Below are 25,691 nucleotides of genomic sequence, written 5' to 3' on the forward strand. Positions count from 1 at the left end.
CCTAAGCTATAATTTCAGCTGAAAGGGCCTCACTTTAGGTTTTTGTCCTCTACTGTCAATAAACTAATTTATACAGCTAACATGGTCGGTAATAATAAAACACAGTCTAGTAGATGGAGAATTTGCAAATAAGTAATTAAAACATCATTATTTGTGTATTTTGTTACTTAAATTAATATGTTAGGGGATTTTATACCTTCTTTGATTTGACCTAGTGGAGGATTTGGGGGACCTGAATGGACACACATAGTCGAGTGAAATTTGATTTTTTGCAATTTATACAGGTTTCCTTACTCTTGTGGATATAAACTCTTCTACTTTCGTCGTAGATTCAAGGAAGCTTTTGTGGATTTCTAGGTTTTCTTTCCTTCACTTGTTGTTGGGTGATTTTTCGTTTTAGTCCAAGGAACCGGAACCATCTTGTTATGAGAAATAATTGATTTTTATTTTCCACATTAACTGGACACTTCGATGATAAGTTTTTTACCTTTTCCAGATGTTGTACTAGCTACAAATGTTCGGGATTTATTCAAGGTCTATAGCAGTAACTAGTAGATGCCCACCATTATACTAAAAACAAGACCCCTTTGAAAATTTCTAGTTTTATGATGAGCTGTCTTCAAGGTTTATGTGTAAATGTATGGATTAATTGAAATTAGATAAGTATGTTTTGCTACTTGGTATGAGTATGCAATTGAACTTCTTAACTCTATTGTTGCAAGTCCTCGTGCCTCTCTTGCCATTTCCTTTATATTCTGATTTTTTGATTTTAAATAAGTCATCTACTTCAGGAAGAAAATTATAGGCTGAATGCAGACTTCAAAGAGCGAAATGCCTACGTTGAGAGCTGCAGAGCTGAAATCGTTATTTTCTAGTCTCATGAAGGATTCAATAGTCATAAAGCATAGAGAAACAAGCTACAAGAAGCATGTATCCTTTTCTCTTTCTATTTTGGTCAGGCTTATTGAAAGGGCATAGTTTGACTAGACTTTTCTGCTTTTGTAGATCATGGTGAAAAAGGAAAGTGAACTTATTGTTGAATTTGATAAGCTAAGACCACAAGTGTTCTTATTCCTCTGTCGTTGGGTCCTATTTATAGGAAAAATCTCTTGTAGATGTCACTAATCAAATAGTGAGCTTAAAGCCACTGTGACCACGAAACAAGGTGAGGTGGGCACAGAGCTCATTGATCACTTAACACCACAGGAAAAACATGAACTATCCCAGCTAAACTAAGAAATAAAAGATCTTAAAGAGGAGCTTATTAAATTTAGAACAGATCGCATCGAGGTAAGATATCTCAACCTTGTGAGAAGCAACTGTACTTATCCTTAACAGGTATTTGTTCTGTTTCACATGAAGCTTTTGTGGCCTTCCAAGCTACTTCCATATTTATGATCTGCTTTCTGATAGGCCTCTTGCTTGCTGTCATGCATGCCTATATGCTAATGGGTGTATGGTAATACATTGCCCCAAAAGTTTCTGTATATTTGTTGCTAATTGAGGTGGGTGACTTTTTGGAAGAAAATAGTTTATTATCGTTTATTATTGCCACCTGTTGCACTAGAGGTGATAGATTGATGTTGCACTGATGTGTCTTGGCCTCAAACCCTAGAAAAATAATATTACTTGTCACTGAAAAACGAGTAAATAAAAAGAAACGAATTATTCCTCATGCTTTTACAATGTCTATCTGCTATTTGTGATTTATTAAGATACATTTTGAGTATTAACATTAGTTTTTGTTACTATGAAGGCAAAGGTGATGGTACAAATGCAGAATCTGGAGCACATGAAGAAGATTTTCTCATCCAGGATGAGATTTCTAAATCTTGTCTAGTGAACGTGTAGCGTGTAAGTCATTCTTTATGGAGATGCTGCATTTTGCAAGTATTGCAAAAGTTGCAAGTGCTCCATTATACATGCATCCCTTGTTATTGAATTGTTGATTATCTGTAGGAGGAAGAGACAATTTTGCATGAGAGAGACGGCTATAAACTGGAAGAGGGACGTCTTATACGTGAATTGAAAAGGATACGAGATGAGGATGATTCAAGTTTTAATAATTTTCAGATTTTAAATCATCAATATGCCCTTTTAAACCTTCTTGGGCAAGGAGGATTTAGTAAGGTTTACAAGGTCCGAACTTCGGCAAGTAGTTTCAATTGATAATAGAAAGTAGTTTCATTTGATAATAGAAACACTAACCTTTGCTTGTTTGATGAAAATTCTTATATACCATGACAAGAGTATAGATCATTCTGTTGCCAATATTGACAATTGTAAAAGCACATCCTTTTGCAGTGATTTGAAGTGAGAAATTTCCGGCAGGCTTATGATTTGGTCGAGCATAGGTATGTTCCATGTAAGCTACATGGTTTGAATATCTATGAGATTGAGGTAGTTTCTCAATGTCACCGTTTTAAGTTTGTATTCTAATGATTGTTGTTATTCAACAGGAAGGTGCAGGGCATCATGTTTTATCTGCTTTTGTTGAGATTGTGTTGATAATTCCGACAATCACATCCCGGTAATACTTCATAACCTACTTCTTTTTCTTTTCTGAGGTATGGAGTGTAAATAATGGTCCACATCTTATTACGAAAGAAGAAGGATCCTGAATTTTATATTTGTTTTCTTCTTCTTCTAACATATAAGCTTATCTTTATCTTTACAAAGCTTCTCCCACAATGCTCCAGAATTTCTTTTGAATTAGTTGTTCTATCATGAGGCATAATTTTATTTTAGTTCAGAAAGTCAAACTTTGGCCACCATTGATTGGGATAACAATCTAGGATTCTGCCACTATCCTTCCATCCATGCCTGTTATATTTTCCTAGATCTTTTCCGTGCTTTCCTAGGCTGCTAATAAGGCTGTTACATGTTTTGCTGGCAATGATAGTTTGTTTTTAGACTTTTGATGTCTCTTTATACTGTGACTGTGCGATGCTCTTATTAGCATTTCTTTAATGGGTGCTGGTAAGGATTATGAACATTAGTTTTATCAATAGTGATGCACATCATTCACATATTTGCCCTTTATGCCCATGTGTTGTGTTAACAAATGCTGCTGCCCATAATTTTTTCCCAGATCTTTTTCGTGCTTTCCTAGGCTGCCAATAAGGCTGTTACGTGTTTTGCTAGCAATGATAGTTTGTTTTTAAATTTTGATGTCTCTCTACATACTGTGACTGTGCAATACCTTTATTAGCGTTTCTGTAATGGATGCTGGTAAGGATTATGAGCATTATTCAATCAGGATAAAATTGTTGCTGCTGCAACTTGACTACACCTACTGGAGAAAGCAGTTGAGAATATGATTGATTTGGTGACTGCCTTTATTTTTAACAAAACTGGTTTCCATTCTGTTCATGCAATGACTGTTTTGCTACTTAAATATGCATGGTGGGTTGAATGGGTTCCCTATCTGCCTTGTCAGATGAATTAACAATAAACTAAAACTGCTCAGTGTTTCACTGTGGAAGTCCATAGTGAAACACTGAGCAGTCTTCTTCTCTTTCTTTCTTCTTTTTCTGTTTTTATTTTTTTTTCTGGTTTTTTTTCTTTTTCTTTTTTTTTCGTTTTCTGTCTTTATGGTTTTTTATTTTTTGCTTTTTTCTGTGTTTTTTTCTTTGAATGAAATTTTTTTGTTTAATTTAGCTTGTTAATGTTAATTTTTTTATTTAGTTATCAGATTTTCATGACACGGATCCCGGGTTTGACGGGTTAACCTGGTTTGACGAGTTAACCCTGAATTTTTTTTTTTGCTTTTTTCTTTTTAATTAATAATATATACAAAAAATGTTCAGTGTTTCACTGTTCAATCCACAGTGAAACACTAAGCTGTTTTTTTTTTTGCTTTTTTTTTCTGTGTTTTTTTTCTTTTAATGAATTTTTTTTGTTTAATAAAGTTTGTTAAGGTTATTTTTTTTAGTTATCACACTTTCATGACACGGATCCTGGGTTTGACGGGTTAACCCGGTTGATTTAGATTTTTTTCTTTTTCCTCATCTTTTTTTTTATTTAGTTTCTTAATATTAATTTTTTTCTATTTAATTATCAGACTTTCATGACATGGATCCCAGGTTTGACGGGTTAACCTAGTTTATTCAGATTTTTTTTAATTTTTCTTTATTAGTTTTTTTCTTCTTGTATGTTTTTTCTCTTTGCTTTTTTAATTAATCTTTTTTTAATTTATTTCATTAATAATAAATCCTTTTATATTTAGTTATAACACTTTCATGACACGAATTTCAGGTTTGACAGGTTAACTTGATTTGACGGGTTAACCCGGTTGATTCAGATTTTTTTCTTTTTCCTCATCTTTTTTTTTATTCAGTTTCTTAATATTAAATTTTTTCTATTTAATTATCAGACTTTCATGACATAGATTTCAGGTTTGACGGGTTAACACAGTTTATTCAATTTTTTTTTTATTTTTCTTCGTTAGTTTTTTTCTTCCTGTATGTTTTTTTCTTTGCTTTTTTCCTTTTTATTTAATTTTTTATTTAATTTATTTCATTAATAATAAATCTTTTTTCTATTTAGTTATTACACTTTCATGACACGAATTCCAGGTTTGACACGTTAACCCGATTGATTCGGATTTTTTTTCTTTTTCCTCATTAGTTTTGTTCTTTTAATTTCTATCTTTTAATATTGTATGCAGTCCACAATAAAAAGGCTGAAGCCTTTAGTTTTTTTTATGCCTTTCACTATACACTACATAGTGCAGCCCACGGTGAAAAGGCTGATGCCTTCTGTTTTTTTTTAATTAATTTTTTTATTTAGTTTGTTGATATTAAATTTTTTTCTATTTATTTATCAGACTTTCATGACACGGATTTCAGGTTTCACGGGTTAACCCAGTTAATTTAGATTGTTTTTCTCTTCTTCATTAGTTTTTTTCTTCTTATAAGCTTTTTTTCTTTTATTGTTTCTTTTTATTTAATATTTTTTTATTTAATTTAGTTTATCAATATTAAAATTTTTCCTATTTAGTTATCGACCGATGCTTTTTTTTGCTGTTTTTATGACTTTAACTGTGGAGTGCACACTGGAGTCCATAGTGAAAAGGTTGATGCCTTTTTGTTTTTTTTTTCCTTTTTATTTATTTTTTTTTCATTTAGTTTAGTTTGTTAATGTTCAATTTTTTTCTATTTTGTTATCAAACTTTCACGACACGGATCCCGGGTTTGACGAGTTACCCCGGTTAATTTTGTGTTAACCCGTCAATTTGTTAACCTGGTTTGAAGGGTTAACCCTGTTAATTCAGATTTTTTTTTCTTTTTCTTCATTAACTTTTTTCTTCATTTTGGTTTTTTTTCTTCGTTTTTTTAATTAATTTATTTAATTATCACACTTTTATGACACGACCTTACAACCAGACCCACATCCAAGACTATTGGGTCTGGTATTGCAGTCAGACCCACTTGAACTTGGGTCATGCAAGTTTAATGTTATTATTAATATTATAAATATTTGTCTTGGGTCAGGCGTTGCAGCCACGCCCAAGACTCTTGGGTATACCTTTGCAAAAAGACCTAATACTTTTAGATCTTAATTTTTTTTGATATTTTTTATGCAAAAACCATTGACCCGCGGCATCGCGCGGGTCATGTAACTAGTTAATTTCTATAAGAGATGCCTTTATGATGGATGATTTCTGCACAATTGTGTTGTTTCATTTATATTTTCATTGAGTCACTTTCTACAAGAAACCATTGATTTATTTGATTTTTATCTTGAGAGAATATATGACCTGAGTGCATTAGAGTAGTTAAGGCCAAATGATGAGTTTGGGATCGGCTGGTGAGTGCACCTGCCATTCGTACCGTTCCACCACTGTTTACCTGTAGTAACCCCATTCAGCTCTTCTGCTTCTATTCCTCATAGCTCCGTTTGTTACAACACTTTTAGTCACTTATGTACTCGGATAGCAACCATGATTATTGATCTGAATGTTGTGTGCTCTAGCCTTTTCAATTGTTAAGACATCTTGATAGAAAGCTTCTCCATATGGTTGCACATTTTGACCTAAACACGGTAGATTTTTCTTTAACCATTTTTACTAGGTTCTTTGTCTACTCGGCTTCTTAGATTAGTTCAAGTAATCCTCACTTGGCTTCTTGCATCATTCTTATAACAACCCGTGACATCTCGCAGGTACTTTACCTAGTCTATTCTATTGTATTAAATATTCTCTTAGAGTTGTGTTCCTAATCTGCTAGACGATATGGCATAATCAGTAGCAGTTTCTTGACCTTCTGCCATGGTCACTTTATCGTTTGAATGATGTACTCAGATAATTATGCACCTTAATGCTTTGAAATGGGGACAAGCCACTTTTATCCCACTAAACAGGTAAGGATAAAGTATCCGTGTGTAACTTATCTATATGGTTTTGATGTGGTACCTTTATTAAAAAAGTTGAAGTTTCTCCCAATTTTACCCAGTATTTGCATAGGATAGTCCACCATGCTTGATCTAATTGAAATAGTATTGATCTAGTAGAAACATTGATTCAAGTTTTGCTGTTCATAATTTGTATACAAGTCTCCTCGTGTAACTTATCTATCCACATGGTTCTGATGTGGTCCTTTTATTAAAAAAGTTGAAGTTTTCTCCCAATTTTTCCCCACGACTAGCGCATGTTAGTTCTCCACCGTGCTTGTTCTAACTGAAATAACAGATCCAACAAAAATATTGGTTCGAGTTTTGTTGTTAATAATTTGTATGTTGGTCTACACACAAGTGAAAACTGAGTAATTACTTGTGCTATTTTGTTCCAGATGGTCATTTCTTAACATGTTTTGTTAATTGATTGTTGATGTTTTCATTAGCTTGGTGTGTAAATTTGGGTTGAAAGTTTTTGGTGTGAGAAGTTTTGTAGTGATTGCTTTTGGAATCCAAGAATGGATAGTTTTGAGAGAGTTTTAATTTGATAATTATGGTTGAGTGGTACCAACAATAAAAGTACGCTATAAAGTACCTGCATATATGTTTCTGGTGTGCACCCCCAACCACAATGCTACTAGGAAATTTATATGATTTGCGTAGCAAAACACTCTTTCCTTGATGTGATATTTGTAAGTAACTTAAATTAGTTGACTCGCATGTTCTTGAATACTAGTGGAGCATTGTTTATGCCCAAGGACTTGTCCATAAATGTGTTTGCTTTTTGAAAATTTGCATGAGCTAAATTGTTGATGAAGTTGATATGACTCCTGTTAGGTCTGCATGCATATATCGTTGATTATTCCTCTTATTCTCCTAAGTATTTACCTAAACTGTAATCTGTTGAGATTTGGATGTGTCCACAAACTAATGGTTTGGACTGCATACTGTGGATGGTTAGGATAAAAATCTTATATGTTATTTTTTACATGATGATTCTTATACATGTTTATGATGCCTTAACAAGTTACTAATGATCAGGTGATTAAGTTGATATGACGGGGGGTTTTTATGACTATCGATGCTCAAAGTTGAAGTTTATGGACATAATTATATAGAACAGATTGCATTGAGGTAATAAATCTCATGAATGTGCACTTCCCATCAAATAGACTAAAATGAGAAAACAAAGCTAGAGACTAATTTCACAACTAATCTGAAATGACAAAAACAAAAGTTGGAAGCCATTATATCCTTTGCAAAGTTTGAAATGTTATATGATGAAGCTGAATTGAAGGAGCAGGAACTAAATGATGGTAACTCATTAGCTGAAGTCATAAAACAAGAACTCTAAAGTGAGCTTTGAGTTGTTTCTAGGAACTTGATTTTAATATTTCACTATAAAAAGATTTTTTTGACTAGCTGTTCTTCTAGGTGTTTCTGACAGGATGGATAGACTCATTGGCTGAAGTCACAACACAAGAACTATGAACTGTGAATCTGCTTTATTGTTTCTTTATGTGATAAATGACTAGTCTGAGCTTCAGTTTTTTGTTCTTGGCTTTTAATGTATCGTTAAACTATTATTTCTTGTAATTAATGTTTTAAATATATTTATCCTGCTTGATTTGCCAGTCGATATCTTTGCTGAAATCCTAAAAGATGATGTTTTGGTCTTGCCCCCACATATACTCAGTACTTACTGAGATAGGTCATGCTTCCACTTAAGCTTTCATCTTTTCAGAAGTGACATGCTCTCTTTTATTAGAACATATACTCGGTACTTACGAAATTTATATGTAAGTCTCCTTGTTCAACTTATCCATCTATATGGTTTTGATGTGGTCCCTTTATTAAACAAGTTGAAGTTTTCTCACATTTTTTCCCTTGGATTAGCGAAGGTTAGTTCTCCACTGTGCTTTTTCTAACTAAAATAGTATTGATCCAGCAAAAACATTGGTTCGAGTTTTGTTGTTTATAATTTGTATGTTGGTCTACTCACAAGTGAAAACTGAGTAATTACTTGTGTTATGTTGTTTTAGAAGGTTATTTCTCTACACACAAGTGAAAACTGAGTAATTACTTGTTTTATTTTGTTCGAGAAGGTTATTTCTCTGAGATAGGTCATGTTTACATGGTTCCACTTAAGCATTCATCTTTTCAAAAGTGACATGCTCTGTTTTATTGGAACATATAGGTATAAGTGGAGTTTGAAAGAGTTGCATAAAATGCTTCATTGGTGCAATGAGCATTTCAACAGTTCAGCCATGTAAACAAGAAGGCACTAGAGATCAACATGTAAATCTCACTATGAAACAGGAGGAACTTTAGACAAGGCAAGCTGAACTTGAGGCAAGTGACAAGGTACTACGGTACTGGATTTTAATGGTTAAATGTTTTCTGTTGTACTTATTGTTTTTAATGTGAGATTATGATTTATGTATCTTTACTTCAACGACAAACATAAGCCATAAAAAAATAGACTTAGCTTGAGCTTGATGTGAAAGACGGTGCTAGAGAGAATTTCAGGACATATCCAAGCCAAGGTATTAAACTCTAGTAAAGAGAAAAATGCTAATTATTTTTTGGGGATAAAAAATATTGAATGCTTTTATTTAACATGTGCTTTTCTTTCAGGATGATGCTATGATTTAACGTGTGCTATGCTTGTTTCCTCACTCTTGTGGATATCAACATTCTACTTTCGTTGTAGATTCAAGGAAGCTGCTTGTGGATTTCTAGGTTTTTTCTTTCCTTCAGTTGTTATTGGGTGATTTTTTTGCAATTTTGCGTGTTTCCTTGCTCTGAATGTTTTGTGCTCTGGCCTTTTTAATTGTTAAGACATCTTAATAGAAAACTTCTCTATGTGGTTGCACATCTTGACCTAAACACAATTGATTTTTCTTTTCCCATTTTTACCAGGTTCTTTGTCTGCTTGGCTTCTTGGATTAGTTCAGGTATTCCTCACTTGGCTTCTTGCATCATTCTTATAACAACCCGTGACATCATGCAGGTAATTTACCTACTCTATTATATTATGTTAAATATTTTCTATCTTAGAGTTGTGTTCCTAATTCGCTAGACGGTCTGGCATAATCACTTGCAATCTCTTGACCGTCTGCCATGGTCACTTTATCGTTTGAATGATGTACTTCATATCAATATGTATTTCGAGCAACTTATCTCATGTGGTGGTTTGGTATAATAACATATCAACTCACATAATTAGGCACCTTAATGCTTTGAAAAGAGGACAAGCCACTTTTACCCCACTAAACAGGCAAGGATAAAGTATCCTCGTGTAACTTATCCACATGGTTTTGATGTGGTACCTTTAATAAAGAAGTTGAAGTTTTCTTCTAATTTTTCCTAGGATTTGTGCAGGTTAGTTCTCCATCGTGCTTGTTCTAACTAAAATAGTATTGATCCAGCAAACACTTTGATTCGAGTTTTGTTGTTAATAATTTATATGTTGGTCTACACACAACTGAAAACTCAGTGATTACTTGTGCTATTTGGTTCTAGAAGGTTATATCTCTACATGTTTTGTTAATTGATTATTGATGTTTTCTGCAAATTTGGGTTGAAAGTTTTTGGTGTGACTCTCTTTAGTGATATCTTTTGAAATCCATGGATGGATAGTTGTGAGAAAAAGTCTTAATTTGATAATTGTGGTCGATTAATCCCAACTATAAAAGTAAGCAAGGCTATAAAGTGCCTACTTATACGCTTTTTTCCTTGATGTGATATTTGTAAGTAATATAATTATTTGATCGGCATGTTCTTCGATACTAGTGGAGCTTTGTTTATGCTTGAGGGCAAGTCTATAAATGTGTATACTTCTTAAAAATTTACATGGGCTAAATTGTTAGTGATGTTGATATGACTCCTGCAATGGTCTGCATTCTTATATCGTTGATTATTCTTCTTATTCTCCTAAGTATTTACCTAAACCGTGATTTGTCGAGATTTGGATGTGTCCACAAACTGATGGTTTGGTCTGCATAACTGTGGATGGTTACAATAAAAATCCTATATGTTATTTTACATGATGATCCTTATACATGTTTACGATGCCTTAACTGTCAATAAAATCCATAATTAGCTTACCATACAGGCTGTATATACTCTTATAATTAGGAAAGGAGATTTAGCTTACCATGAATAACTTCCTAAGATCACTCTAGTTTTCTGGTTTCCTTCTATAACTAGCAGCCACCCTGGTTTCCCTGCAGTGTCTTTCTTTCATAAACGGTTTTGGCAACTTGCAGTACAACGGAGCGTGAAAAGCAGCTGAGCATCCTTTATCAAAAAACAAGGTCGGACAACCCCTTTTCTAGCAAAGCTACTCGTGACAAAAGGCTGAAAAAGGAAAATGATGATTTACAACGTCTTTTTTCTTCAAATTTGGCACAGGCAAGAGTTCAGATTAGTCTATTCTGATACTTTAACATCAATGCGGATGTATGATGGTGTTGTCAGAATCTTCCTATAGGTGGCACTTTCTTATCTCATGCTCATCATTTAATTAGGAAAGGACCAGGCCCTCTTATCATATAATTCCATGATCAAAACACAATGTTAAGGTCTTTTCTCTTTTGAATTGTTTAGGTATCTTTAGTAAATTGGACTTAACAGGAGCTATAACTAAAGAAATGATTAACCTCTCTAGCATATTATTAGTTCAAGTTTACAAGAACTCCGAACTGTGAATTTGCTTTATTGTGTCTTTATGTAATAATTGACTAACTGTGAATTTTCTTTAGTCTGAGCTTCAATTTTTTGTTCTTGGCTTTTAATGTAATGTTAAACTATTATGTCTTGTAATCAATGTTTTAAATCTATTTATCTTGCCTGATTTGCCAGGCGATATCTATGCTGAAATCCTAAAAGATGATGTTTTGGTCTTGCCTCTACATGTACTTGGTACTTACTGAGATAGGTCATGTTTGCATGCTTCCACTTAAGCATTCATTTTTTGAGAAGTGACATGCTCTCTTTTATTGGAACATATATGTATAAGTGGAGTGTGAAAGAGTTGCATAAAATGCTTCATAGGTGCAATGAGCAACTTCAGTAGTTCAGCCATGTAAACAAGAAGACACTACATCAAAATGTAAATATCACTGAGAAACAGGAGGAACTCTAGAAAAGGCTTGAGGCAAGTGACAAAGGACTATGGTACTGGATTTTATTGCTTAACTGTCTTCTGTTGTATTTATTGTTTTTAACGTGAGATTATGATTTATGTATCTTCACTTCAACCAGATTATGTTTTTACTTCAATGCTTGTGTGTAGAAAATCATAGAACTTATATATGTTTTAGATCAGCAAAATGATGAATCGATAGGTTGTACTTTCAAAGGAGTTGCTTAGCACTTCAACGAAGTATTCTCTGAACTTGTGCAGGGTGATCATGGTCATTTGGTTATGATGAAGAAAAAGTTAAAGGAGCCTTTTATGTCTTAGTTTCATTTGTTCTCTTTATTTACTCCAATCGTTCATTTTTCCCTTGCTAGTCTTATGCAATGCCTTGACGTTCTTCCTATCTTTTTATTGTTTTCCAAGTTTAATTAGTATATGTTTTGGTCTTTTATGTTGAAATTTTGAGATAACCATATGAGTGCATTTTAATGGTCATGTCATACATTTGTGGTCAATCTAGATAGCCATTGAAACATTTCTATAAATTTTGTGGTATCTTGACAAGATGTTGATCACGAAGATGATAATTGTGACGATGATGGACGTCATGAAGCAAATCTGGAGGGAAATATGTTACTCTGAAAATGAAGGTATGAATATGTTGGCGCTCAGTTATACGTGTTTATTTTTTTACAGAAATGAGGAGATAGAAATAAAAAAGGACATTATATAACATGATGCCTTAATTGCTCTTTTTCCAACTCAATCACAACTTATTGATCAATTATTTTGGATATCATCAACCATTTTTAACTAGAAAGGAAATGGACTGATGAGGAAAAAAGTAGATAAAAAATTTTATTGTAATGCAAAATTTTCTTTGTTTAACTTCTAGGTTGCCGAACTATGCTAGTTGCTTATGACTGTAGTTGGTTGATGGTTGTGAGAGAAAAACAAAAGGTGAGCTTCAGTAACAAGCTCATGTTTTTTTGGTAAAATAAAATATGGTTTTAGTGAGTTTCTCCAATTGCATTTTAGTTCGAAACCTTATTTTGCAATGACTTTCTTATGTTTTATTAAATAGATCGATCTAAGTATACTCATTTTTTTTCCTCAAAAAAAACCTATCCTTGTATTTAATAACACTTACTATTCATTTAATGTTTATTATCATAACCATGACAAGAGATTATAGTGACTTCTAAATGATATCATGAAAATAGTTATGGATATTATCTTTTGTTATGCTTGAATTGAATTTGGTTTGGAGGCAATTTATCATTGTTCCCATGGATCTTTAGGTGGCAAGTTTCGTTTTGAAATTCATTGTTGCTTATTTTGCATTGATAATTTTTTTTAATTGATTGTAAGGAACTAAATTTGTTGCCTAGACCCATTATACTTTGGGTGCAAACGCCACTAAAAGACCACAGCTGGAAATGTTTGTCATTCATACTGAACTGCTACTCTACAACTTAATGTTGAGAGTTGTAGGAATGTGGTCTATATAAATATAGAATGACATATATATTCATTACAAAGAATAGCAGGTCCAAAGAGCACTTCTAAAATGGTGATTTGGTTTTAAATTGTTCATGTTTGTAAAATTCCTGCAATTTGTTAGATTTTATTGTTGCCGTTGCAATTTGTGGAATGATTTTCTCGAGGCACAACATGTTTTGACAATACATTTCTAATCTTTCTTCTTTTCAACTCGATTTCGGATGAGCTCACATCTTTATTTGCAAGAGTCACTGCAAAAGAGCATGATCTTCATAAATCTTGTCAAGAGGCCTTTAATAATCATGAACTATACTGCTAGTTAGAAAAGATATAGTTTTTCTATGGATTTTTGTTATCCACTATGGCTAATAATCTTTTATTTTATCTGCACAGGAATTGAAGGATCTGAATTTAGTTTAAGAGCATTTCTAGGTTTTTTTTTGTTGCTCAATTTTGTGGTTTGGTTTAATCTGTTGTTTTTTTTTCTAGTGGTGTCCTGCTTTCAGGAATATCATATGTCGGGTATCCCATTGGTAATATTTTTTTTGTTTGCGTACCATGTTCCAAGTTTGAGGGTTCACTTGGATTAGGCTAATGGCAGTTGGGTTTCTTGAATATCTTATGTATTCTTTTCTCGACAAGGAAACATTATCATTAATATCTTATGTTTTGTAGGTCAAGTTGTTGAATTGCTGCATTCATTAGGGAAAAGTGGGAGGGGCTTGGTTATTATGTGCTTGAAAAGTGTATTGTGTAGAACTGCTAAGAGAGTGTTTGGTGTGTAAGGATTTTCTTATCCAAAACATGGATAGCGCAACCCCATACACCGAGCCCTTTTCAGTTCGAAAATTAATTATGTTGGTAAGTTTGTTTTTCATTGTGATTTATTAATTATATATATATATATATATAATCTTATTCATTTGTTGTCTGCCTGTTATATAATTTATTGAGTGATGGGTATTTTAAATTTATGTACTGAAGGATTATTTCCTTTCTTATTTATTGCTATCTAAGCAAACAATGCACTTAACGAGCTTTTGTTCCAGGGTCCCTTAACTTTCCCTCTAAAAAACTACCTAGATTAGGGCATTTCTATGCACCGTCTCTGGCATGGATTTCCAAATGAGTCTTTACTGTTATATTGCAACTACTAACTACTAGAGAAATGTAATTGAACAAAAACTTCTTCCCATAAAATGTAGAATTCCCACGCCTTTTGGAAGAAATTGTCCATCTTTTAATCTACTTCACAGAGATTCATGTCTAGAAAGTATGGTAGTTCCATGAGTTTGTTATCTATATCATCACTTGGTCATCATACAGGTGTGTGTGGGATCCTTTTACTTGACTCTCGATCTTTAGAAAAATAAAGAATTCAAACAATATCTTAAAATATCGTGTACCAACTCGATGTTGTGATATTTTTTTATACTAAGATAACTAAATAAAAACAAATGAAACAATATCTTACAAAATAAAGTAATGCCTTATGAGAAATTTTTTTATCAAATATTTTGGTATTATCACTCAAATTCTTTTTCAATGGATAACATAAAGTTTATCAAATGAGCTCTTGCAATTTTTATCACTAAAGAGTTTAAAAAAAATAGTACTTTAGTTATTTTACACTCAGGAGCTAACTTTTCTGAAGTGATTAATTTATTTTACATTCAAGCTCGTGTATTCTTTCAAAAAATGGTGTTATAACCATTCCTAATAGATGAAAGAACACTTTAAAAGTTCAAAAACAACTAAGTGAAGATTTTTTTATTTATAAATACCACTTATTCACTCCATGTGAACCAACCTTACATCTTACTACACTTGATGCTTACAAATTCGCTTATCTAAAAGATTTCATTATTTTTGTAATCTTCTTAAAGTTTTAAGCTTTCCTTGTATCAAATCATAATTTCATTTTCTTGAGCTTTAAACTAATCATAGCTTAAACAATCTCTCTAGATGGAATTGCTCCTAATTATATTTTATGGTTCTAGTTGTCTTGTTACCCGTTATGTCATGACCAAATTTCAATGTTAGGTTCATGTTCATCATGCTTGCCTAGTGAGATTGTACGGGGATATCCTAAAGATGGTTCTAGCTATTATGTTTAAGTATGATGATTAATCTATTGGTTTTAAAAATATCCTTCATCGCTTAGGAAAATGAACCTTGAAAGTTCATCTCAAGGCTTGCAAGGTGCAAAAAGTATAGACCAAGAGAATCTACATCGGTTACTAATACCTTGTAAAATTTCATAATTTAATTCTAAGCTTAATTAAATCTCAAAACTTATCAATTCTCTAATTAAACCCTTAATTGGATTAATTAAATTAATTCCAAGCTCAATTAAGTCTCAAAACTTATCAATTCTCCAATTAAACCCTTGATTGAATTAATTAGATTAATTTCAAAATTTAATTAAACCTCAAAACTTCCAATCATGTTGCCCTTAACCCAAATTTTAATTCATTCTTCATTTATTTTATTTTACTTGCTTTTCATCATCATTATTTTTGTATCATCATTTTTTTATATCCTTTTCAGTAAATAAAATAATAATAATAATTAAAATAAAATGGTCAAAAATTGGGTTATGACAGTTGCTCCCTCTTTATAATATTTACTATATAAAGATATTGGAAAATTTCATTTTCTTTTAGCTTTGTGTAGTAAATTTATACAGAAAGAACCTTTGCTTTTTTTTTTCTAGTCTTGAAAACTTCGAAAACAATAGATTGACACACGTCCTTTACAGAGAGATGTAGAAATCAAGAAACAAGTCATTTGGAAGACGACCCATTTTCTTTTTGTTTTTTTTTTGTTTTGTTTTTTTTTGTTTTGTTTTTTTTAATGGATCAGATTGTTTTGGGCAACCTGCCCGATGATAATAGAACGCGAAGAATTTCGCGAGTGGTCTAATTGTTCCAGGCGACCTGCCCGATAGGAAGAATAAAATGCAAAAAGGGTTTCGCGAGTGGTCTAATTGTTCCAGGCGACCTGCCCGATAGGAAGAATAAAATGCGAAAAGGGTTTCGCGAGTGGTCTAATTGTTCCAGGTGACCTGCTCGATGAAGAATAAAACGCGAAAAGGGTTTCGCGAGTGGTCAGTTTGGGGTTTAATTGAGGTCCAAATTGCAAACATTAAAATCCAAGGACCAGCTTGAAAATGACGCGGAAATGCAAGGATCCAATTACGTTTTAACCAGGGGCTTGATTGCAAAATTATAAGAATTCCAAGGACCAAATTGAAAGCAACCTTTAGAACTAGAAAACGGGGTCGTTTTGCAGTGACTGCTCACCGTCTTCTTCCTTTGCAACGACTCTGCCATTAAAGGCAAAGACATTTCATCCGTTGGCAGCAACGCTTACTCATTGAAGGCGACCTGTTATAGGGCATTTAGAAGGCGGCCGTTACCACCGGTTCTGGCCTTATAAAAAAAGAGGAAAAAGGAAGAAAAATTGGGGACTGAAAGGGGGGGAAATAGTGGGATTTTGGACGAGAAAAAAAAACAGGGGAAAAAATCAAGTAAAACCCAGAGGAAAAACCCAGAAAACAGAGAGGGACGAACAGGCCAAGAACCGGGGAAGAAAACAGAAGCGGGAAGAGAGGAACGCAAGCAAAAAACAAGGAAGAAAAACCCAGAAAAACAGAGGAAAACCAGAGCAAAAATAGAGGCAAAACCAGAGCAAAAATAAAGCAAAGAACCCGAGAAAGCTGGGGTACAAGGAAGAGAGAAGGAAAACAAAACAGCAAGAACAAGCGGGTTCTGTATATTTATATAGCCTATAAGCCTTGCGTAATTATAACACCTTTAATGGTGATTTTTTTATACACCCTATCATCATTTAAGCAACATGATTCTTAACATATTAATACCTTTGTTATCATTCTTATAATAAAAGAATATTGAAAAGATATAGTATTTGTACCTTGTCTGCCAATCCTTCATGTCTATAGAATACAGGGGTGAGAAATCTATCCATAAAATAGACAAGGGACATATAAAAGTAATGCTTTTCAATGTCGGTATTCAAACAAGAAGTGCCAAACAAAATAAATGTAACATAAAGAAACTAGTGTATAAATGAGATACACATTTGTGAAACATGCCAATAAGATCATCAATGAAACAAGACTCATATTTGAGAGTTTCAGCTCTCCACGAGAGCAAAGAAACAAGTGAGGTCAGCATTCTTTTGAATTCCTCTTCAGTTTACATTTTTTTCAATTCACTAATATTCAAAACAAATTCCCAATAAAAGATCTCAATAAGAATATATAACATTTGAATATATAACGAAGTGAAAACAAAACAAGCAGTTGCCAGAACATAAAAACCAAAGAAAATAACACTATATATATACTTGTAATTCTGTCATCTTAAGAAACATGAATTAAGGAACAATGTCCACGTTAATTTTAATGCATCGTACCATCATTGGGCTTGGATCATAAAGTGAGCCGGCACCCTTTAATCAAGGAAACACCCAAATTCTTCCCACAACATCATATACATTATACTAGCTATGGTCCCTGCGCTCAATTGTCGACAATACTTTTCATTGTGCATTAACATAAATTTGAGTGGTGTTTTCGTGAAAGGAAATGAAAGCAAATGTAAAATGAAACTTCAGGATCCACTAATTCAATCACAACTCTCCTAAAGGTACAACAGAGAACAACTAACCTGACAAGTTGGGTGCATTTAATACATCATTATTGAACCAACCAAATTGGCAACACAGTAGACCCACAAAGTACTAGAAATAGAGTTGAATGAGACCACTCCTAACAAAACAGGATTGTTAATCAGTTCAGTTTATGATATATATGTCTATTCTTGAAAAAAAATTATCATGTCAATAATATTTAGCGATACACCTTTTATTTTATAGTTTTGTTCCATTTCAGCTACGGTGTTCTTTTCTTTTTTTCCTGTCAATATAATAAAATTTCATTACTAAAACAAAAATAAAAATGGAGTAGCCATAGTGGAAAGCATTTTTTTTTAAAAAAAAGTTGCATTGATTGCCACAAAAAGGATAACATGAAAATTGGTAGAGATAATATAATTGTACTAGATTCTTAAAAATCATAAATAAGATTGAAAGGAAAGATATCTCTAATCTTAAGAATAACAAATAAGATTAAAAACAAATGAAAAAAAAAGAGAGATGGATCAATAAGTGATTGATAATCTCATCATCAATATCATTGAGATTATTGTTATTGTTATTATTGAAGATATTTTGTGTGGCCTTATTAGTTGAAGAAAAATGATCCATCCCCATTTGATGGTTATTCATCACCAAGATACTTGAAGAAGACAGAGAGGACATGAAATTAAGTTTTGGACTATAAATGGCATGCATACGTCTATGTAGTTGCTTAGGGTCAATTCAACATCCTGACCATAGACGCAAAGCATACCTTGTGCCAACGGACAATTAGGCAACTAATGCTCTCTTCCTCAAAGCATGGATACTTGGGATCCAACTATTCATTGCCACCTTTATAAAGGCTGAGATGACTGCTGCGCTGCTATGAACACACTTGATTTTGAGGCAGAATGTCTTATGAATATGTTTTCATCTATTTATAATAAATACATTTCTTGATATGATTTTGGTGAACTTACATGACTAAAATGTAATCAAGTGGCTTTGCCGCTGCTAAATATATAGCAACATATTATCCACCTGTTTTTTGATTCAACATATTGCTGCTGATCTAAAAATTAAGAACTGACTAAACATTTGAAAATTGAGTAATGTGAGAGACAAGCAGCTAAAATGTCCTGTAAGCACCATAAGTCCCATGCACAAAAGTAGTTCTTGTAACAAGCCTCTCCTGCATGTTTAAATTATAAGGTCAATCATTTTGAAGGAAGTAAATTACTTATTATAGCTCATAAATTCAGAGAGCCAATCTATGACCCCAAGATTCACGAAGTAGATAAAACATGAGCCTAAGTGCATTAACGCAAATAGGCCACTTGCATGACCAGACCCATAAAATCTTGCAGGCCAATTCAAGCAAATTTTTATATAACCGTAGTAAACTATTACTTACTTTGAACTACAATTATCAGATATATAGTAGGTGCAGTGCAGCTCAAGACAAAAAATGTATTGGGTAGAGCAAGTGCACATAAACATCCATAAGCATAAAAAATTGAGAGAGAACTCTGTCACTTGCCTGCTCAATTTCAGAAAGCTTGGAAAATAAGTCTTCGGGAATAGACCAGTAAAAAATGTCGATGTTTTCTATGATTCTTGCCTCGTTTATGCTTTTAGGTAGCACACCAGGCCTTATTGTTAAGAATAATGAATTACTATTTTCATTAATAGCATTTAACCAGCCGGGCAACCATATGCTTCGACCTGCATTGAAGGCTGGACTATTCGTTGAAGATAAAAGTACATCGAACCCATATGAAGTTTTACCATGAGCGGATTGTATCCATTGGGAAAATATGGGTTCGATCAAGATTTGTTTCTTTGGAGTATCAAATGCAAGCATGACATCATTATGAACATAAAGTCCCAAAGTATGGAATCCCAGAAAGAGGCTGGCCCAACTTAAATGGGATATGATAGCTTCTTTATGATCTAGCATTCTTGCCAACACATTATCCTCATTCTGTTCCGGATTGCAATCTCTAATAAAAAATATAGCTCCATGAGCAAAAGCTCCTGTCATAATGAATCCTGCGATGTATTGGTGATGAGTATATAATGTAGCTTGAGTAGTAAAGTCTTGTGCTATAAACGCATAAGCAGGTAACGAGTACATGTGTTGAGCTACTAAAGAAGTAATAACCCCTAAAGAAGCTAGAGCAAAGCCTAATTGAAAATGAAGTGAATTATTGATTTGTAGTCCCTACCGGAGAGCCACTTGTGCCGGGGATTTACTTAATTTCTCTCCAATCATTTTAAGAATTGGATTCTTGAGAACCTTGGTCTTGATCTTCTGTGAACCTGTAGAACCTAATGGTGCATACCCCTAAAAAGAGCAGAAGAAAAGAAATAAAGGAAGACAAATCACCATCATAGTAATTAATATATTGACTTTTTTCCCTTAAAATGAATAGATTTATTGCATTAAAAAAGAAAGATTTATAAACAAACTAGGAGAGAGATCAATATTGCAAAGTCAGTAGCTCTTGACAAGATATTCCAAAAGATAAGACCACACTACCTAAGATTCAAACAGGAAATGCATCCACCAAACAAACATAACTAAAGGAATTGTTCACGGGCATCCAGAAAGGATGAAGGCACTTGCAGTGAAGAACAAAAGCAAATTATCAACAATGTGGTAGGCAATCCACATCAATGATCAATAAACACAGAAAGGTAACCATATATTACAACAGAAAAATACATTACTATACTCTATAGAGAAGATAAGAAAACCTCAAACAATAAACACCATCATTTGGACAACACAAAAAACAGAAGCTAAGACATAGGCCTAAAACTTTCATGAAGAGATCAAGATTCAAAAGGACCGTTTTTAAGTTCAAATTGTAGCAATAACAGAGAAGTTGGAATCTGTCCTACAACCTAAATATTGTTCAGTGTTTAGCCCGTATCTCGAGTTCTAGAAGTCCAAATGACCTTATTCTTGTTTTGTTGGAAATCTGAGACAATTCTCCATAACTTTCATACAGACTATCTGTTCCAATTCTAATGTTAGCAATGATGTTTTCTGCAAACAAGAAGATAAGGATGGTTACCAAGTCAAGAGGTGACCACCAACTCAACAATTAGTCATCAAATCAATAGTCCAAATTTTGACCTATGAAAGGAGGCATTTGCCATGCATTTAGGCATCTTAGTTTTCAGATCAAGATCATGTTCTTGGTCTCTTTCTTTATTTTTTTATAATGTTTAAGTTTTGCTCTCATTAATCTTTTATTTATGTTTTTCATCATAACTATGTTCTTATCTAGTTTGTTTATGTTTCTCTTCTTAATCATGTTTAGCTAAGTTTATCATGTCAATGTGAAAAGGGTACATTAATGGTGTAAGAATAAATATAATATAAACTCAATATGGACTTTAATGTTTGATACTAACATGTTTTGTATTTGTTATCTTATTCACTCTTAATACTTTGCTTGTTAAATGGTTAATCTAGATTTATGTTGTATAACCCTTGGTACAACAAATACTTGGCACTTTCATAACCTAACTGTATGGTATAACTGACACATGTGCTATGAAAGAAACTTGATTTATTGTTAACATAAATTAACATCATGAATACCTGACAACATTTACAAGTATTAGCATTATTCGAATAAGATAACTAATGTAATCATGTTAACAATTTATAATCCAATTGGAACCTCCTTTGTGCGTGGTTTCTAGTTGAGTAATAAAAAGAGTTTATATTATACTTATTTGAAATACAATTAGTGGATCCTCTAACATTGACAATTGTTTTATCCTTGTTTAATTCTTACATCAATATCCCATAATATATATATATATATATATATATATATATATATATATATATATTATTTGTAATTTATATGGTTCACCTCCCTATGGTTCGACCTCGGTCTTGCCGAGTTATTTATTACTTCGACACTCCTACAATTGGAAGAAGACATCAATCTTTTGATCGTGTCAAGTTTTTGGCACCGTTGCCAGGGAGGTAAATTATTGTATAAATTATATATTTTATTTTATTTTTTGTCTTTTCTTTTCTTTTATCTAACTTTTGTTTTGTTTTGTTTCTTTTTTTTCTTCCATTTTATATTATTGTATAAATTATATATTTTATTTTATTTTTTGTCTTTTCTTTTCTTTTATCTAACTTTTGTTTTGTTTTGTTTCTTTTTTTTCTTCCATTTTATTCTCTTCCTACACGTGCATGAGAGTTTGGTCACATACATTAAGTGGTAGACTTTGTTGGGTATCCTCATCATTTTCAGAAAATATGGCCGAAGAAGATAACCAATCGCTTCATAATGAGAATAATCGAGTTAGAACACTTAGAGAACACATGAATCCTACAAGAACAAGTGCACCCTCATGTATAGTTTTTTCTCCTGATGCATCTCACTTCAATTTTAAGCTAGACATTATTCAACTTTTACCTTCTTTTTATGGCTTAGATTTAGAAAATCCATACTAGCATTTGAGAGAATTTGAGGAGGTTTGTAACACCTATAATGACTTAAATTGTTGCATAAACACCATCAGAGTAAATTTTTTTTCCTTTTTCATTAAAAGATAAATATAAAACATGGCTACAAAATCTTAGGTCAGGATCCATTCATGCTTAGGATGAAATGCAACAACAATTTTTAAAGAAGTTTTTCCCTTCTCATAGAACAAACTCTTTCAAAAAACAAATCACCATTTTCACTCAAAAACCAGGAGAAATATTTTACCAATGTTGGGATAGGTATCGAGACTTGCTTAAAACTTGCCCTCATCATGGTTTTGAAACATGAAGATTGATTTCATATTTTTATGAAGGGTTAACACCTAAAGATAGACAAATGATGGAATTGATGTGCAATGGAACTTTTGAAAATAAAGACCCTAATGAAGCACTAGAGTTCCTAGACTTGCTAGCTAAAAATGCTCAAAATTAGGACACTACAGGCACTTATGAGGTACCAAGTAAAACTCAACCTCATACATCTAGTGGAAGAATGTACAACCTTAGGGAAAATCATGACCTCCAAGCCAAGTTTGCATCTTTAGCTAGAAAAGTCGAGGCACTAGAATTAAAAAAGAGTGGTCAATTAAAATTTGTTCAAGACATTGTGTGTCAAATATGTGAAACCAATGAACACTCAACCAATGACTGTCCAACTTTGCCTTTTTTCAAGGAATGCCTCCATGAACAAGCCCATGCTTTAAACAGTTTCCAAAGGCCCAATCATAACCCATACTCGCAAACATACAGCCCTGGTTGGAGAAATCACCCAAATTTCAGTTGGAAGAGTGATAACAATAATGCAAAAACTTCACAGCCATCGTTTCAAGCACACCATAATTTTCAAAATTCACATGAATATGCACCTCTTTATGCTTCCCCTCCTAGAAGAAATCTTGAGGAAACATTGCATGCATTCATTGAAAAGCAGGAGACAATCAACACTCAAAATGCTCAAACTATGGTAGATCTAAAAGATGCTATTGCAAAACTCACATCTGCTCTTAGTTTTCAGGAGAAAGGTAAGTTTCCATCTCAACCACAGCAAAATCCCAAGGGGCAGTACAATGCAAATGCAAGTAGTCCCGGAAGCCAACACATGGATCAAGTCAAATCAGTCATCACTCTTCGTAGTGGTAAGGTTATTGAAAAACCCATTCTTGAACCTTGTGAGAAAGATGATGAGTCAATCTCTAAAGGTAAGGAAGGGGTTGAATCTAAACATTGCAAAGAAAAGACTGATTCCCCACCAATACTTCCATTTTCTCATGTCATGACCAAACAAAGAAAAGTCAATCACAACTCTAAAATCTTTGAAACTTTCAAACAGGTAAGGATCAATATACCTTTGTTGGATGCTATTAAACATGTACCTTCTTATGCTAAATTTTTGAAAGACTTGTGCACCGTGAAGAGAAAACTGAACGTGAAAAAGAAAACCTTTTTAGCCAAACAAGTAAGTGTCATTCTTCAAAACAATAATGCTTTAAAATATAAAGACCTTGGTTGTTTTACAATTTCATGCTTTATTGGAGAATATAAAATTGAAAAAGCTTTACTTGATCATGAAGCTAGTGTGAATTTACTTCCATATTCAGTTTTTCAAAGTCTCAATCTAGGTGAGTTAAAACCAACTTCTATAACTCTTTTACGTGCTGATAGATCTGTAAAAGTGCCTAGAGGAATAATTGAAGATGTGTTAGTACAAGTTAATAAATCCATTTATCATGTGGATTTTATTGTCCCACACAACCTGTCGAAGCATGTAATTCATTTCCTGTTATTGTAGGACGTCTGTTTCTTGCAACTTCTAATGCATTGATTAATTGTAGGAATGGACTAACGAAGCTATCATTTGGAAACATGACATTGGAGATGAATATTTTCAACATTTGCAAGCAACTTAGAGATGATAATGATTCACATGAAGTAGATGTTATTGAAGAATTAGTTTATGATCAATTTGAATCTACCATGAGTAAAACATAATTTGACGAATATGCAGATTTGCAAATGATTTATTCTCAAGAAGAAATCGAGGATAAGAAAGGCACCAAAAATGTTGATACGGATCTTTTATCAAGATTGATAATAGATTCGACATTTGACATCACACCAATCGATGATTACTTTTCTGATGAATCTTTACTTTCTCTTAGTTCAATGCCTTGGTTTGCTAAAAATATCAATTTTCTTACTTCAGGATTTTTGCCAGCTCACTAGAGTACTGAAGACAAAGGAAAGTTTTTGAATGAAGTGAACTTTTATTGGGATGACCCTTACTTATTCAAATATTTTCCTCATAAATATTTTAAAGATGCATTCCCGATAATGAGCTAAGCAATGTCATTAAATTTTATCATTTTGAGGCATGTGGGGATCATTTCTCATCAAAAAAAGACAGCTGCAAAAATCTTACAATGTGGATTTTATTAGCCCACCATGTTCAAGAACACGCATGCATTCTGCAAAACTTGTGAAAATTGTTAAAAAGTTGATATTGGTTAAAAAGTTTTGCTTTATAATTCTCGACTCCATTTATTTCTTGGAAAACTAAGATCAAGATGGAGCGGTCCTTTTATTGTGAAACATGTGTATCCATATGGGGCTTGTGATATCGAGAATCCAAAGAATAACAATATTTTTAAGGTAAATGGACATCGTTTGAAAGTTTACTTTGATAATTTTTCAGTTGAAAATGACTCCATTGAATTAGGTGATCCTGTATATAAAGATTGATTATTTTTATTTATTTATTTATTTTTCACATTGTTTATATGTTTCTTTTTTGTGTGACTCTTGTTTTGCTAGTCTTTCTCCAACCCCGGTCAAATGGTGGATAACGGTACTCCGTGACTCTTAGGTCGGTTCTTTCAGTTTCCAATGATAACTGATATCTATGTATATATTTGTTCAATTCCTTGTTCCTTCTCTTTTCTTTGCATCTCTTTTCCACTTCTCATCTAAAAAAATAGACACCACTCTTGAAAAATTGAAAAATATTTTCCCGTTTTGCCTCCAAATACGATTGCAAAAATTTACCGTGTTAGGTGTGAAAGATTGAGGTTGTTTATGAACCATGAAATTCTTGAAGATATTCGCTGGCTAATTGAAGCAAAGGTCTGATTATCAGGTGAGTCTTCCAATTCTTTCATTTCATACATGCTTGGAACAGGTAAAAGCACTTTTACAAAAAAAACATTGTGCAAAATAACTGAAAGTATCTGTGACAGATAGACCTGTAATGCAACATGTCGTTCTTTAGGAATGATATTTGTAAACTGTGAAGATAAAAAACAATTCATTAAGGATGGTCGGAGTAAGGGGTCTTTAGATAATCTTCTATTGACTCTTGGACGCACCCTAGTGGAGATGTGCGTCGTGCAATTCATGATTTATGACTTTATTTTCATAAAGAACATGATCGACCTAGTCTTGAGAATCTGACTAAAA

The 25,691-nt window shown here is 32.9% G+C and overlaps 1 long non-coding RNA gene and 1 pseudogene across 11 annotated transcripts; one reads left to right on the plus strand and one right to left on the minus strand.

Moving 5' to 3' along the window:
* Nucleotides 1-290: 290 nt before the first annotated feature.
* On the plus strand, nucleotides 291-13,922 carry LOC133671295 (uncharacterized). 11 transcript variants are annotated; one of them, XR_009834257.1, is made up of 12 exons: nucleotides 291-1,854; nucleotides 1,960-2,354; nucleotides 2,460-2,530; nucleotides 8,594-8,760; nucleotides 9,034-9,138; nucleotides 9,319-9,409; nucleotides 10,668-10,891; nucleotides 11,263-11,322; nucleotides 11,455-11,577; nucleotides 12,108-12,192; nucleotides 12,438-12,502; nucleotides 13,721-13,922. It is a non-coding gene; the product is annotated as an uncharacterized LOC133671295 (long non-coding RNA). The 11 variants fall into 11 exon arrangements; XR_009834266.1 differs by having other exon boundaries at nucleotides 291-930; nucleotides 1,006-2,354; XR_009834261.1 differs by having other exon boundaries at nucleotides 291-2,365.
* An 8,484-nt stretch (nucleotides 13,923-22,406) lies between these two features.
* On the minus strand, nucleotides 22,407-22,517 carry LOC133672212 (small nucleolar RNA R71; annotated as a pseudogene).
* Nucleotides 22,518-25,691: the final 3,174 nt, after the last annotated feature.

Source organism: Populus nigra, chromosome 13, assembly GCF_951802175.1.
Source record: "Populus nigra chromosome 13, ddPopNigr1.1, whole genome shotgun sequence".
Classification (NCBI taxonomy): Eukaryota; Viridiplantae; Streptophyta; class Magnoliopsida; order Malpighiales; family Salicaceae; genus Populus; species Populus nigra.